General features: G+C 43.2%; 1 protein-coding gene across 8 annotated transcripts in view; it reads left to right on the top strand.

Annotated features, from left to right (window-relative positions):
• Nucleotides 1-821: 821 nt before the first annotated feature.
• Nucleotides 822-15,840, top strand: part of LOC142027296 (leukemia inhibitory factor receptor-like) — a 54,944-nt gene continuing 39,925 nt past the window's right edge. The window contains exons 1-2 of one of the 8 annotated variants that reach the window (XM_075021185.1): nucleotides 822-962; nucleotides 9,447-9,547. The gene's annotated coding sequence lies outside the window, so the exon portion shown is untranslated. Of the gene's footprint in view, nucleotides 975-1,440; nucleotides 1,461-9,446; nucleotides 9,548-10,376; nucleotides 10,396-15,840 lie in introns of those variants that run through there. The other 7 variants (XM_075021186.1, XM_075021187.1, XM_075021188.1 and 4 more) reach the window with 7 other exon arrangements.

Below are 15,840 nucleotides of genomic sequence, written 5' to 3'. Positions count from 1 at the left end.
CTCTGTAGGAAAATGTAGGCAGAAAAACGCAAGGACAAACCAAGCAGTTACTGTTTCTCCCTGTTCTGCTGTGGTTTACTGGGGAACAAGAGAGGAGCCACAGGCTTGCCAACTCTTCTGATTTTATGGGCCTCGTGGTATATATTTTTTTTAATTGCCTGACTCTTGAGACTGTGGGATTGTGAGGATTTCAAGTCTAATTTAAAAGAGAGGCTGGCATGTAGCCGTTGTGGCTTCAAAGAAATGTTGGAGGTCAAGTCGCTGACCTCAAAAACTAGGGGCAAATACAAAGATAAAATGAATCAAGAATCTCCGGGGTTTGGAGGGCCAGGCCCACCGCTTCAAACCCTGGAGGGCTGGCAGCACTGGCGATACTTTCCGAAGCAGGGTGTTTGGCCGTGTCGCTGAGAGAACCTGATGGGACCCCACCCCTGACTTCGCCCACCCGCGCAGCACCCTCCGAACAGCCCGGTGGGGACCCAACGAAACCACCGGCCGCCGAACTATCTGTAACAACTTAGTCCCGGCTATCCCCCGGCGACGCAGCCGAAGCCTGAAATCCTGCGTAGCTTCGCCCCGATGTAACCAGGGCCGCCGGCGGCGGGCCTGCGGCCGAGCGCGGCCGCAGCAGCCGGGCCGAGCCGGGCCGGGCCGGGCCGGGCCGGGCCGGGCCGGGCGGCGGGAGGCGGCGGTGCCCCGGGGGCAGGGCCGGGGGTGGCGGCGGGGCCGGGCGGTGCGCGGCGCAGGCTCCTCCCGCAGGCAGCCCGCCATCCCTTCTCCTCCATCCCTCCCTCCCCTCCCTCCCTCCCTCCCGCCCCGGCTCCATCCCTCCTTCCTGTCGGCGCTGCGCACTGCTGCCCGCCGGAGCTGGGCCGCCCGGGACCGCGCCGCGGGCAGCCCCGCGCACCACTCCCCCCGCGGCATGAGGCTGCCGCAGGGCACGGCGAGGCGGCGGCGGGTGGGTGAGTGAGTGGGTGAGTGAGCGAGTGAGTGCGGGGCCCGGGCCGGGCGCCTTGAGGCGGCGGCGGCCCCGCCGTGGGGCTCCGCTCGCACCTGGGAGGGGGCGGCCCGAGGGGCGCGGTGGTAGCTGCCCCCTCCATCCCTCCCCCTGCCCGCTCCGCGGAGGGGCCGGCCAGGAGGGCGGGGGTGGGTTGACGGCCCAGCCGGGACCCGCCGGGGCCGCGGGGAGGTTCCAAGCCCCCCCGCCCGCCTGCCGGCGCGGGGCTCGGCCGGGGCCGGGGGACAGGTGGCGGCGGCGGCGGCGGCATCGGGGGCGCGGCGGGGGTCGGAGGCGGTGCGGGCGCCGACCGCGGCAGCCTCCCTCGGGGGTACGGGGGAGAGACCGGCGGCTCCGCTCTGCCGCTGCCCGCAGCCTGCGGCTGAAAGAGAGGCTGTGTTTTGTCAACAGCTCGTTCTGCTGGCCGGCAGGTTGGCTGGTTCGTTCGGGGACTGAACAGCGGGTAAATAACGTTTATGCCTCTTCTTGCGCTTTTCGTTTTTTTAAATAAGTAGCACCCTTCCAAAAAAGGGGGAGCTTGGGAGGAGAATCCAGAGCCCCTTCTGCGGCTGGGGAGCATCCAGACACGCTGCGCGCCTCGCCGCACGCCGTCCGTACAGGCACACCGGCGCAGTGGCAGCTTGCTGTGTCTATTTTGAGTGATTAAATTTCTAATGTGTTTAGGGAGCGTGTTTTAAAAAGATCTCTCTAAGCCTCTGAGGTGGTTGTGGAGAGAACGTCATTCCCTTGTTAAAATTCAGTGTGTGTAAGTGAATTTGAACTGGGCATATTGTGCTGGCATGCCGCGTGTTGCTTCGGTAGGAATTGGTGACGTACTGGTTGGTTTGTTTTTCAATTGTAATCGGTGGTGGGTGCCTGGGAATCTTGCTATAAATGGGAGTAAAACTCTGGATAGGTGTTATAATCACCTAGTGCCGGGGAGACTTAGGCTGTGAGCTGTTGTGTAGGAATTGTCACTTTGTTTCTTTTCCACAGACTTTCACACTTAACATTTCCATTGCAAAAATAGTCCAATATTCATATTCCATAACCAAGCTGACCATGTCCTGTCAAATTCCCTTCAGGGAAGCATGGGCATTGGGTAGCTTTCTGCTCTACTTGAAACCTAGCTTGTTACCTAAGTAAGGCAATGTGACTTACCTTTGACGTCTCACCTGCAAGTCTGTTCTGACTTTTTTCCTTGCTGTGAAAGAATTATTTAAATTCTTCTTAAACCCTTCGTTCGACTCCACAGCATGAATCCAGACTGTTAATCAGACTTAGCAGGTTTAGTAGCTGTGGGGAAGATTAAAGTCCATGTCGTGCCATGTTTCCTTTCAAATCAGCATGTGGCAATACCAGCTGAGACAGTATGTTGTTTAATGTAGATCTGTCAGTGCACATGTGCTTTATATATAAACTTTGCACATCCTGTGGGGAAGAATGCGTGAATGCCTTGATCTGGAAAAAGCCTGTGCTGGTCCTTAACTTCTCAACCGTTGTATGTGGTATGGTTTTGGTGACAAAGATAAGCTTTGATTTCTGTAGGTTTTTGCTGATTAAGCATGGGCATAGAAGTCTCCCGGATTTGGCCCCAATATCAATCAAGAACAAAACAAAAATTATGATTGATGAGGGGAAGGATTAGGGTGTGGAAGAGACAGAAACAAATGCAGGGACTGGATTCACAGAACGAGTAGTGCCGTATCTGCAGCTGGTTGGTGTTGCTCAGCATGGGTTGCCTGTCATTAGCTGGATAGGGATCTGCAGGTTACTTCTGAGAAGCCTGCTGAGGCTACTAAGACAGTCTAGTATCAGCAGGCTGCAGGGCTATGTATCTAAACTGGAAAATGTTGCAAAAGTCCACAAATGGAAAGCCTAAAAATCTAACTTGGAGCTGGTTTGGAGTATAGCTTTTAGGCAGTCAGCAGATCACCTGATTTTGTTTGATTTTGCTTTCTGTTTACTTAGTCTTCGCATCCTTTCATCTTATCACTGTTTCACCTATTCAAACTTTTATCAGTGTTATTAAGTGATAACAGTTTCCATTGTGCACTCTCCAAACATACCACTTTAGTCACTTAGAGCAACCAGTGGCAAGCACTATCTATGAGTTAGTTTGTGCAAAATCCCTTTACAGGTGTGCTGAGGAAAGGGAGAGACTTAACCTTCAGGTGAGGGCATTCTCATAGACTTGCCAAAGGCAAGTCAGGAATGTGTGGGAACAGCCATATGGTTGGAGATGCTCTACAGGAAAGAGAGAGAAACTTATTTTCACAGGTGGCAAAGCTGCTGCTACTACTGTAGCAGGGAATTCATGGGGCTTTAACTTGCAAGTGCTTGATGAGTTACGAGCTATGGTATAAGGTTGCATCTGTCTCAACACTGTGCAGCTCAGGGCTTTAGTAAACATTCAAAAAAATCTCATTTTTTTAATATCCATAGGTAATGCTAGAATAGAGTCTGTAAATCTATTAGGAACAGCTCTCTCAGAGCATGAATATTAGATTTTTTAATCAGTGGGTGACTGACAGCAAGTTTTGTGCCGTATGAAAAGATGTGTTTAAACTAAAAACGTTAGTAAGAATTCCGTCTGAAAGATGAAATGATACCTCAAGAAGAAAGTGTCTGGCAGTCTTAAACAATCTAGATGTTTATAAATACCGACTCTATCTTGGAGAGTGCAGTGTTTCACAAGGCTGATGCAGATGGATTATGTTTTTCTGCAAATGACCCAATATATCATGTCCCCAGGTAAATGAGGTTCTTTTCCACTTACACTGTATTCTAGTGCTCAGAGGAATGTAGAGGATGCTGAATTCAGCAGTTCCTGTTGTGTTGATACATTTGTTGGATGAAAGCAAAAATGATCTGATACAGTTTTAAATGATAGGTTACATTATCTTGTAATGAGCTTATTTGAGCTGTTGAAAGGCAGCTTTTGGATAAGGGAAGGGAAAACAGAAAAAAGAAATCGGGAAACTTCTTGGAGTTAGTTTTGTTCCATTTTCAATAATAGGTATTGATCTAGGACACAGTTATAATAGAAACACTGGATCTTGGATTCAGATTGATGTTGAAATACAGAGACGATTCAAGTGATGGGATGTTAATTAGCAGTAGAAGAAGAAGTCTGATGATGGAGATTTAAAGATGGTCACATAGGTAGAAGGATTGAGAACTCAAATAAGATACTGGTGGCTCTTTGAGAGGGGATGGTGTTGCTCTGAGTTAGACATTGATTCATGTGGAGGGAGACACAGAGAGCAGGTATGAAAGTCAGTTTTACTCCTGTTACCATAACTAGCTAGAATTAATTGAAATGATTCATGTTTTGGTGCGTCTTTTCCCCTGAGATTTAGTTATACTCCTTTTTGACTGTTAGGCATCAAATTTCTGCCTACAAATAAGAAAATAAATTACTTCTAGATAAGGCTTGAGAGGTGATTGTGCTCTACGCCCCAAAACTGGTTGATGTATTTCATTCTATAACAGTTTAATATAGAAGATACAAATAAACCTTGGGAGCAGGACCTGGAGCCTGTGGTCCCTCGCTTCCAGTGAGTGCCCTCTCACAAGGACACAGAGTCCCGCTCTGAGCCAGTCGTTACTTAAGCTGCAGAGAGAAATGCCATCTGCAGCAAGGCTGGAGAATTCTCCATCCTGACCCGTCTGTTACTTCGAGCAGTCTCTGGGGTGGTCGGAGGTGTTTCCTATACCCCAGCGAGTGCTGCAGTGGCTGGGCTGCCTTAGAAAAGGGAGCACCACTGCTGCTTTCTTTTTCTATGTCTTTAAACAAAAGCAATGGCTCCTGCTTTTTCTGGGGAACATGATTCTGTGGTTCTGTGCACATTTTATCAGCAGACACAGGCGGGGAATAATTGCTTTGTGAGTCTTGAGTGTCTAAGCATCAGGCAAATGTGGCCCTGTCAAAGATGAGACTGTGCATTTGTGCATGCAGTTGAAATTTATCATCACCTCTCTTTTCTTTCCCCCCACACCCACTCCCCGCCCCCCAGTACTTAGCTGCAGCTAAATGGGATTTTGGAACATTTTTCTTTCAGGTTTAAGCATCAGAAGTTCGTTTTTTATAGGTACTTAAATGTCTCCAGGGATCATCTTCCAGAATTTTATGGTTCTCTTCCAGACTCATTAGCACAGCAATGGTGGGGGCCATATAAATTCCTAGATGTCCAGAGCTGTTTTCTTACCTACCTTTGTGGGGTGCAGGGGCAGCTAGGATACCAATCGCCAGCAAATGCAGAGGTTCCTGTGTTCTTTGCCTGCCTTACTTACTGACTTACAAACTAGCAGATGGTAATTAGAATGAATGATACGTGGAAGTTCTGATCTGACACTGAGAAGAATATCCAGGGACTGTTCTTTCCTGTGCACCATCAATTTTTTGCTGATCATTGCTGTCCTCCCTCCCCTGGAAAATTTGAAATCCCTAAATTTGCAGACTGTAGGAGACCTCCTGCTGTGTGTCTATAAGGTCCTTGCACTTCCTGCAAGAACCAGAAACTCCCAGCAGGGGCTTTTGCCACTTCGCTGCTGTCTGCCTTTCCCTGCTGCCCTCTCTTGGAATCACTCCTAGTAGCAGGTTTCACTGCAGGCAGAAAGTGCTTAAACTAAAAATAACTCCTAACCCATCAGTATGAATGTTGGTCAGGGTGTAAGGTTTTGAAGGGCATATGCCTCCCCTCCTTTCCATGCATGGTCTGGAGCTGGCATTGGAGTGAGGTTGAAGACTGTTGCTACAACAGAAGCAGCTTTCCCTTATCCCACAGGCAGAGAACTGCTGAGTTGTCAGCTGTTGAGTCCAAATTATGCCTTTTACCTCAGGGAGCACAAGTTATAAAAGCATGTGTCATGGAAACAAGGACAGCACTGTAGCAATTCCCTGCTCCTTCTGCCTCGCTTCCTACCCTGCCAAAAATCAGACCCACAGCATAGCCTACAGCAGAGGATGGACAGCCCGTGTTGCCAGCTTGGTGTTAGGGGAGCGCTTGGGAGCGGGATGGCTTCCCTCTCTCTTGGGCCATTTGTCGTCAGGGAGCACAGTCTCCTTTCTCACCTGTAAGCCCAGCAATTTAGGGGCAGCTTCCTGCAAAACCAAAAAGCACAGCCTTTCAGCTCCTCCTGAAATTTCCTGAAGTCTTAAGTAGATAAAGCAGTGCTTTCTTTGGGTTGCTTTTATGCTGCGGCATTTTCCTTGCCAGCCAAATGATTTCACTGACACAGGAACACTGGTTAGAGAATTACTGTGGGTTTTTGATTTTTTTCTGGGATGTTTCTATATTGATAAGCAACATTGTACCGGTGTTCTTTGCCAGTATAGCTTACTGCATTTTGATCATCAGTCAAAAGCCCTTTCTTCTGGATTATACATATACTCCTAAAATAGAGGTATATATTTGTGCTTGCTCTGTACCTATAGCTGCACTGGTAATAGCTTTGTAATAATGACTGAAACTCGATAGCTTTGTATCGATGTAGCCTAGTAGTTTGTAGTGCATAATCATGAAATTTAAGTAAAGCAATGTATTTGTACAATTTCTTTAGGTGATAAACACTGTCTGAAAAGTATGCTGGAATGCTTCTTATGCTTGCGTAATTCTGTCATTATTGCGCAAGTTGCTTAAAGGTATAATAAAAGTGCAAGTAACAGGGGTGGTTGAAGGTGGTTTACACTGTCAATCTGGCTCAGAAATGGTCCATGTTTTACTTTTGGGCCTCAGCCATCCATCTAAACTAGTTTTGCTCCCTAAATAAATCAATTACTTCCCTCCAAGAGGAAATGCAGGCTCAGTTGACTGGGTAGCATGGTTAATCGTTTATTCTGGATGGCATGGATATGGCCCATGGCAAGCTTGGCTAGCACGGTGAGCAGAGCAAGCCAGCTCTATCCCAGCTGGCTTTATGCCCTCAAATGCCCCCCACGTTGTGCCTTGGGCATGCTACACATTTCAGCCTAAAGATTTAAAAAATACTTTCTCTTCATTTCAAGCACTTAGAATGTTGAAGCATAGAAAAAGCTGTTTCGGAGTCAGATGATGACCTGGGCCACTTGCTGCAAAGTGGTCTAGCCCAGACTAGGACATGTTGGTCCCAAACAGTGTGATGGCAAGTCTGTCTGCAGCATTTAGCCTGGGGGTGGAGATACCCCCCCACTGCAATCCACGAGAGTGGTTTGAGCATCTCTGATATTCATGCTTTCTGTAACTTTACAAGCTGCATTTCAAATTACTTGCATGTTTGAAACACATCCCACATATCTTGGAGAGCCCAGAGCAGAGGGAGATTTGGACAAGTGGGAGATGAGGCATGGCTCTGCTCATTGTGGGGCTGGCCTGGGCAGGCAGTTGCCTTTTGGGGCTGTCTGGTGGTATCTGCCTTAGCCTGGCAGCCCTTCTCCCTTCCAAACAGGACTTAACATGGTCACCCAGAAGCTCTTGTGCCAAGACAGTAATGCTGCTCATCATGTGATGTAACCTTGTTTGTATGGCTGACCATGGATTTGCCCTTCTTGAACTGGGTGATCTAATGGCCTCTCTTAACTATAAAATCAGTGAGGACAGAGCTGCAAAATGTCTTTCTCAAATAATTGGTCTTAATATTACTGCAGGGCAAAAATGCTGCTTAAATCAAATGAACTTCAGAAGAAAATTATAGTGGTCAGTATTATAGGTGGGGCTTCTGCAGACTCTGAAGCCCAAAGGTGAATGTAAGTTATAAGTATTCCAACTACAACTAATTTTCACAATATTTCATGTTTTGGATCAAGTTCAGCACTTGTGGCAAAAGAGATGTTTGACCTCTGAGGTTTTACAGCTAGTCTGGAGCTAAAACCAAGGAGATAAGCTTTTAATGTTTAATCCTAGGCAGAGAAAGAGGAGGAGAGAGAGAAAAAAAAAAAACAAAACAAAAATGTGATTTATTTATATTGTAGACTTCTTCACTGTTGTCTTGAGTTATGTGCAACAAGCACTGAAGTACTGTGTGTGTGAGGTATACATAAACATCAAACTCTTTTACTTCTGCTACAGTTTCTGGTGGTTCTGAGGATAATAATATCAATTCCCTAGAGTCCACCTGTTCCTCTTCCTTTTCCGCTCCTTCCCCCTGCACCATCTCTTCCAAAGGTCATGGCTATGAGAAGTCTTTAGTGTACAGGTCTCCAGACACGTAACTCGTAATTCATCTGCTAGAACAGCATTGTCATGATTCCCAATATAGAGAGCCTTCTCCTCCAAATTAAATGTGATTGACCTGTTTCTTTTTCAAAATGCTAGGAAAGTTTTTAAAGAAGATATTTTTGACCAACTGGCCACATGTTTCAAATGACAGGATCAGTCTGGATGTAAATCCAGCAAGCTGTCATGTGACCCTCATTTTAAATCTTATCTCAAAATCTGTAGTTTGTCCCCTGTATGTTGTCTTCCTTCACCATTAAAATGCTTATTCATGTGAGATCTGTGCAAGATTCATGATAATCTAGTCTGATATTGGTATAATGTGAACCAAAGGCTTTAATCTGGGAGGACTTGTATTGAGCCTGTATTTAGAATTTTTGGGGAATGCATCCAATCTTATTTTTTATTTAAAAAAATAAAACCCCATCCTTGAAGAGCTTTGCCAATACTTAATTATCTTTACTTTTCACAACGTGTACTTTTTAGTGGAGGTCTACTACATGGCATTGACTCTCGTATCTCATATATTGTGGGTTATGTTCAAAATTCTTTCCTTGTGTATGTAATGGAGAACTGTGATCAAGTACCCTTGTTGAACTAAATAGTTGCATTGTTTTAGGTTTTTCAACAACAGACGATCTCTCAAACCTGAACTGCCCTAAGTAATCATTTGATCCTGTGTATAAATCGACTTTGTACTGGATTAAACCATTTCCACTGGTAATGAATGGCTAGTTTTTCTTTTGTGCTGTTGGATCAAGTGCTTTTGTAAGGTAGCCTCATCCATACAGAATAAGTTGTGAGGACTTTTATCTTCAGCATCTTTTATGTATTTGTTTGCTTGGGATCTGATAACTGATACTTTGAGAATTGAATGTTTTCCAGTTGCTTCCCCATATTTCAACTAATGAGTGGTGCAGCTGGTGTTAATATGTGAAGAATGTATCCTTGAAAACATTAGATTCTTGTCTATTATCCTTTTGCCCTGCTGTATGCATGCTTGCTAATCAGTACATAACTCTGGGTTGGAGTTTGGGCAGTGATTACTGCAGACAGAGATGGGAGCAAGCACTCTGTGTTACAATAGCTGCCTGTAGAATTAGGTCACTAACAGGCTTTCAGCAAAGTAGTATTACTTTTCCTCTCTACACACTCAAACACAGAAGGTATATTTATAATTCCACAGCTTTTCTGAGTGATCCCCCAGTGTAGCATTCTTCTTGATGGTTTATATATGAATCTTTTAACTTCAGGTACCTAATGTGACTGCTCAGTTCAGCATTTAACTCTCCCATACTGAAGACTAAGACCTGTCACAGGCTCCTGCAGCTGGGCTCCTGCCAACAGTGCAAATGTAAGTTTATGCATGCCTTTATTCATAAGATAGAATTAGTCATATACTTATGTGTTTGTAAATTCAGGAGCTATATATGTATATATGTGGTTACTGAGGCTTATTATCTTGCATAAATCAGCAGTTAGTTAGTCACGAGCAGCACTCCATGGCTTTGAAATATCTTCTTGTCAGAGGGCACAGGTGATCTCTGATACCATTTAGCTACTTGTTTCATGGGACTTGAGAATTAAGACGAATAAGATGCTGCAATTTAAACCCACATATTTGATGAACTGATCACTTTAATAAGAATTTAGCAAGTATTGGTAATAATTGCCTCCAGTTGATCTCTTCTTTTGAAGTAACGTGCAGTAATTTTTACCTTCTTTAATGATAGTCAGTTGTTGGGTTGATTTTTTTTTTTTTATTATTTTCTTATTTGGAAAAAAGAGATACTCGTCACTTGCACTCCTAATGCATATGTATACCTCTGTTCTTTTTGATGGCTTCTACTGTAGCTCACAAAGACTTTCTGTATATATTATTCTAAAGTCAAATATATATGTTCCTGAGGCATACACATTGTCATCTAAATATGTTTTGCAAATATGATCCTTGTACAGATCCAGTGTCTAGCTCTTTAATATGGAAAATTGCAGAAGTGAGGAAAAACAGAGTGCTCTTCAAAGATGTTTGAGGTGGTGTTATTTTTAAATGCTATGTGAGTTCTAATGACTTGCTCTGTGGTGAGATTGGCACAAGCTTCTGTAGAAGAGGATTTCACAAAAGGAAGAAAAAGTGAGACGTTGGTGTTTCATACCAGGAAATTTACAGTAGAGGTTTTGCCGGTCTCTGGATTTAGGCAGGTAAGCTTATAAGAACGTGCTTGGCTTTGTGAGTCATGCATTGTGTATATGGATGGACCTGATTAGATGCATAAAATCAGAAAAATTTTCCTAAGGAATAGATACTGGAAGAGAAACTAAAAATAAGCTGAAGCAGAACATGTCATTCATATAACTACACCAAAGGGTTGGCTGTCCAATTAACTCTCTCTTCTCTGCAGTTATGTTTCCCCTCACCCCTGCCTTTGCGCCCCATGCCTGGGCACCGCAATCTGCAGCTGCCAGAGACCACTGAGAATTGTCGCACATCTCTTGTTCCCACAGTTGGACTTGCTCAGCACTTTGGAAACAATAGCTACTTCATTGCTGAGTTGTGAAACAAAAAAGTTAAACATTTCAGCAACAATGCATGAAAAATGTGATGAACAGCCTTCCACAGGAAGAGATTTTTCCATGCCAGTGTGTAGGTATACAGGATGTATTGGTGACAGAAGCTAATAAGTAAGAAATCCTTCTCCTTTTGTACATCATCTGCCAGCTCAGTACTGAGACAGAAGTAAACCATGAGATTTACTAATAATAGCAGGAAGGAAGAACCCTGTTAAACAGAGATAGCAAAGTTGGAATGACCTGTGTGTGTAAAATCCAAGGTTGTTTTTCCCTCTCCACAGCCCTTTTTTATAGTAACCCTTGAGAAGAGAAAACCAACAACCCCCCCCCCCCCCCCCCCAAAAAAAAAATAGAGATCTTCAGGAGAAGAGTCTTGCTTTCAAGGAAGGATTGAGGGAAAAGAGGCAGATGCAAGTCACAGATGATGTAGTGATTGTCATATGAAAATTATGAGAAGAAGTGAGATGAAGTTCAGTTGTGGCTTTGAAAGTTTCTGGTTTGTATTCTAATTCTAAGCGTGAATCAGGTCAGGAGAGACTTGTGGAACTGACTCATTCTATGTCCTATTAGCAGCAGTCTCAATTTTCTATGAGCTGCTTTCAGTTTTAAATGAGGTGTGGCATCATTAGCCTTACAGACACTGCTGTCTCAGCACTTGCTGGTGGATTATATACAGGGACTCAACTCACCGATCTTGCTAAGTTCTAAAAGGAATGACAGAAGAGCATTGCTTCATTTTACAGCAATAAAAATTATATATATGGGTTCTAACCATCTTGCATAATTTTTTAAAATATTCAGCCCTTCATTGCTTTGTTCCTTTTGCTATGCATTATTTTAATGATGGAGAGTTTGCTCAAGTGTTTTATCCCCCTGCAGAGTACTTTCTAGCAGCATTTTCCATTCTGAGACCTTCCATGAAACCGTTAAAGAGCTGCTAGTTTATTTACATCAAGAAAAATCAAGAAACCTTCTAAGATAAATCCAACCAACAGACAAGATGTAAACTTCTAATTTGCAGTATTCTGAATAAACTTAGGAATTTTTTAGCATCTTTTTCACTATTGTGGACTGAGACATCTCAGTCTGTGTTTGAATTAGATTTGAAGTCATTTAGCAGAAATTGAAAACAAAATTTGAATTTTTTTATGTTTTGTTTTAAAACAATGTTCCCCCTAAACTGAATATTGAGCCTAAATTACTTGAAATAGAAAACCAGGTGTTAATTTAATTGTAAAACAGCTACATCTTGTGCCTTTGGCATTGCAGCCACATGATTTATTTCAGTTAGGGCAATACAGTTAAGGAAATGCCGCATGTTTGTAGAGCTGGGGATAACATGGAGGAGTACACTCAAACTGAGCTGAGGCTGCCTGTATTTTGGAGGTGTCAAAGAGAGGGGTAGAAAGGATGACATGAATGTATCAGTTCATGTTGAGGCACTAAGTTGCTAGCTGTGCTGCTATGAGAACTGATCCGTAAGTGGACCATCAGTCCTTTGAGTCCTTTGCAGGGACCTGGAGACCTTTGTGAGAGGAGCAGAGCGGACAAGGAGGAGCGCTTTTAACTGCAGACAGCTGGATTAGGTGTGCCTGCATGTCTTTTGGGTCCATGGCTCCAATGAAGGTTGTGAACAGCAAGAGAATGAGAGGTTACTGGTACCAAGAGCAGGCGTGCGTGTGGGTGGGACAGTGAGTCTCAGTTTCCAGTAGCCATGTTTAAGTACATGCATGCACAAGTGCAAGGGTTAATATTTGTTCTTTATAGCCTGTGAATGGTCTCACTTGGGTCTATGACAGTTAATTAGGAAAGAGACCAGCTCTGATGCATATCAACTGTAGAAGTCAATATTTGTATTTCTGAGTACTTAATTCCTACACTTTGGCGCCTTAAAAGGAGGATATGCATGTATATGCATAAATTAAAAGGTGGAGGGGAATAAGGTGCAACTAAAACAGTATGTGAAAGAAATAAATGCCAACTGCTATGTAATTATGCATGGACAGACTTGTTCTGGTAATGTCATACTAGACTGTAGACCTTCCTTCTTTGAAAAGGTTGGAAGGGGAATGGCAGCACTTGAGTGCCCACTTGGGAGTGGAGCAAAGAGGAAAGCATTTCCTCACCCCAGTGGAATGGTAGCCTCCACATGATAACATGCTGCGGTATGTCTTCATGTGACACATCTGGTACTTACTAAGAGTGGAAATACAGCATGGCATGAGAGCTTTTAAAGTCTCAAAAAAGATTAATACAATGGGAATTTATCAGAAAATATAGATCTATAGTTTCAGGAATTGCCCATTCCCTCGATTACTAAAAACCCAATTTATTTCTTGTAAGTGACTCTCATTGCTTACATTCACTCTAAAAGGATATTGCATAACTGTTGCCCATTATTCTCAATATATTATTTAATGTGAAAGCAGCATTTCAGCATTTGATCTATTTATATACTGTTTGTACACATGAAGACAGGCTTTCTTTGGATTTGGTTCATTGTACCTTAAAAATAATTCTAATACCACAGGTTTCATTGTAAACAATGAAGGATTCCAACCCTCAGGTCATTGCCGGTTGTTTAAAAAAAACACACTTGGAATTGCTTCAGGAATTATCAGTGTTCTCTTATAAAACTAAATAGGCTTTTCCTGTGATGGAAAGAAGATTAAAGGTCATATAGTTCAAAATAAGTTTTTGGACATTGCCAGATTAAGGAAAATAAACTCTTTCATTAATAAGGTTAACTTCTTTTATGTTTATTAGATCATAAGGATGTATGAGCTGAAGAGAACCGGCAGGGACAGAATTATGTAGATAACATGACTCTTCTGAGGAGCAGCAACTTTTTTCTGCAGCCATCTTTGTAAAGTCTTAGTGATATGGTCTGGCCCTTGAACTACATTGAGTAAAGCGCAGTTGACAATGTGGGCAAATGGTGTTTTCCTCTGAAGATACGCTATCTTGAGAACTACACAGAGACTAACAGTACCCCTAAAAAATGAAATGTGCTCTTGAATATTTGGTTTGTGGTTTATTTCAGTTATTTATCAGTAAAATGCAGCAAGCATTGGAGAAGTGGGAAATCTTCTCTGTGTATTTTCATTTCATTCTAGGCTTATACACTGCAAAAAAAGTGGGTACATTTGTTTCTGTGCTTTGTACCTCTATTAAGTATTGAAAAGTCATAATGGGTAGCCATAGCATTCATGATAGGAGTTGTTTTTTATATACACAGAGTAATCAGACTTGTGTGCCTTTGCTCAGTGTACTTGTTCCATGCTGCGTTGTGAAGTGCAAGAATTCAAGGAAGTGTGTCAACCATGAGGTCACCGAATTCAGGAATATCAGGAAATGTGTGTAGCTGTATCAGATTTATGCAAATACGTAAGTTGAATTCTTCACCTTACTGCAATATTAATTTGCCAGTTGTAGTAAGTAACAAGAAATTTTTTGAATGGGTTAAAATATAAGTGTGCAAATGACTCGGAGCCATTTCCTTCTCTTGCACAGCACAATAACCTAGAAGATCAAAACTGCTCTTTTGGCCAGTAGTGTCCCTTAACCTTCACCCCTTTGCTTTGTTCTTTGTTCAGATGATTAGGTGTTTTCCATCTGCACCTCTATGGAAGATGAATCTGTGCTTGTTAATTTGAGCTGACTTCCTAAGGAAGTCGGGCTTATCTGATAATGCTTTGTCCTCTTACCCTTGCAATAACCTTTGAACATGCTGCCCAGGTTCAGTTCACTCAGAACGAGGAGGTGAGGTCTCAGCATACTATGTCCTTACAAGCTTGATGAAACTCTGCAGCTGGATAGAGAGACCCTGCTGAGGAAATAGCTGCAGAGCGAAGTCAGCCTTTACTGGACTCCACTCCAGGCCTCTCTAGTGTGTCTTCTCTGATGTCTAATAAGTCTTAGGGGGTAATCTATAATAACATCTGCCTAATATGTGACAACAAGAAATTGTGAACAAGCTTGCAGATATCACAAAACATATTTAGTCTACTTTTGGTAGTATTGGGATTCACTGTGTTTCTCAGAAGAGTTTGTTTTCTGTTGTTACCATCTGGAGAACAGTGCTGTGTTCCTGGTAGTGATGGATGTGCTTGTATTTAACCACATGCTCAGTGGCTAATTGATATGGGCAAGGACTTCCAAACTCAGGAGTTAGACACCCAATTTTCTTTTGAAAGTGTCTTTGTTTTTCTGAAAATCTCACGCTAGGAATATCAAATGCAAATTGGGGACCACTCTTGCATGGTGTACGCTGGGCAATGCATGGCAAATGATTCCAGTAGGACTAACAGTTTCCAAATTAGCATATGATTTAATTGAAAACAGGCATAATTCAGTGAGAACAAAAGGCAAAGTGTGCAAAAAGTATATTTAGCTTGAAAAAACAAAAAATGTCATCTAGTAAGTTCAGTCTTAGTGGTAAAAACAAATCATCGGTTACTACAGTGTCTCTTGGGTTTGTTCTGCCCTTGCAGTCCACTGCTCTTCCAGACTACTCTGCCTTTTCAGTATCACTGCACTTTTTTCTCTCCAGCCCGACTGTCCCAGCAGTGATATTCTTCCCAATTCTCTCTGTAAGCCACCTGGCTTGTTCTTGTTAGGTGGGGTTTTTTTGGTTGACGTAAGTAACCTGAAGGAGTCTCCCACTGTACTTTCTAAATCCTTCTCAAAATTGTATCTATTGCTATGACATCTGCTTCTTCTGTGTATTTTCCTTTCTTTCTAAAGGCAAGTCCTAAAGGTCTCAGTTTCTTTGTGTGTATGTGTGTTGTGCTGTCCAATGGGTACTAAATGCTTTCATAAAATCACCCTTGAATTGTTGTGCTTGTTCATGGATTTCTTAAGCAAATGACTTCAAAGCTTTCTGATCCCTGTCCTGTATGTAGTTTTCATGCATCAGCCTCCCCAAGTGAGGAAATCCCATGCAAAGAGTTTTCTCTCATCTCTTTGCCAGGTAAGGGTGCTTCTCATGCTAATCGCTACCTGGAAGTACCCACCACCTCTCCAGTCTGCAGCTTGCTTATTTGTAGTTCCATAGTGTTTAACAGTCCTGGGATT

This window comes from Buteo buteo, chromosome Z, assembly GCF_964188355.1.
Source record: "Buteo buteo chromosome Z, bButBut1.hap1.1, whole genome shotgun sequence".
Taxonomy (NCBI): Eukaryota; Metazoa; Chordata; class Aves; order Accipitriformes; family Accipitridae; genus Buteo; species Buteo buteo.
Note: the sequence above shows the minus strand (reverse complement) of the source record. Positions and strands in the feature narration are given on the sequence as shown.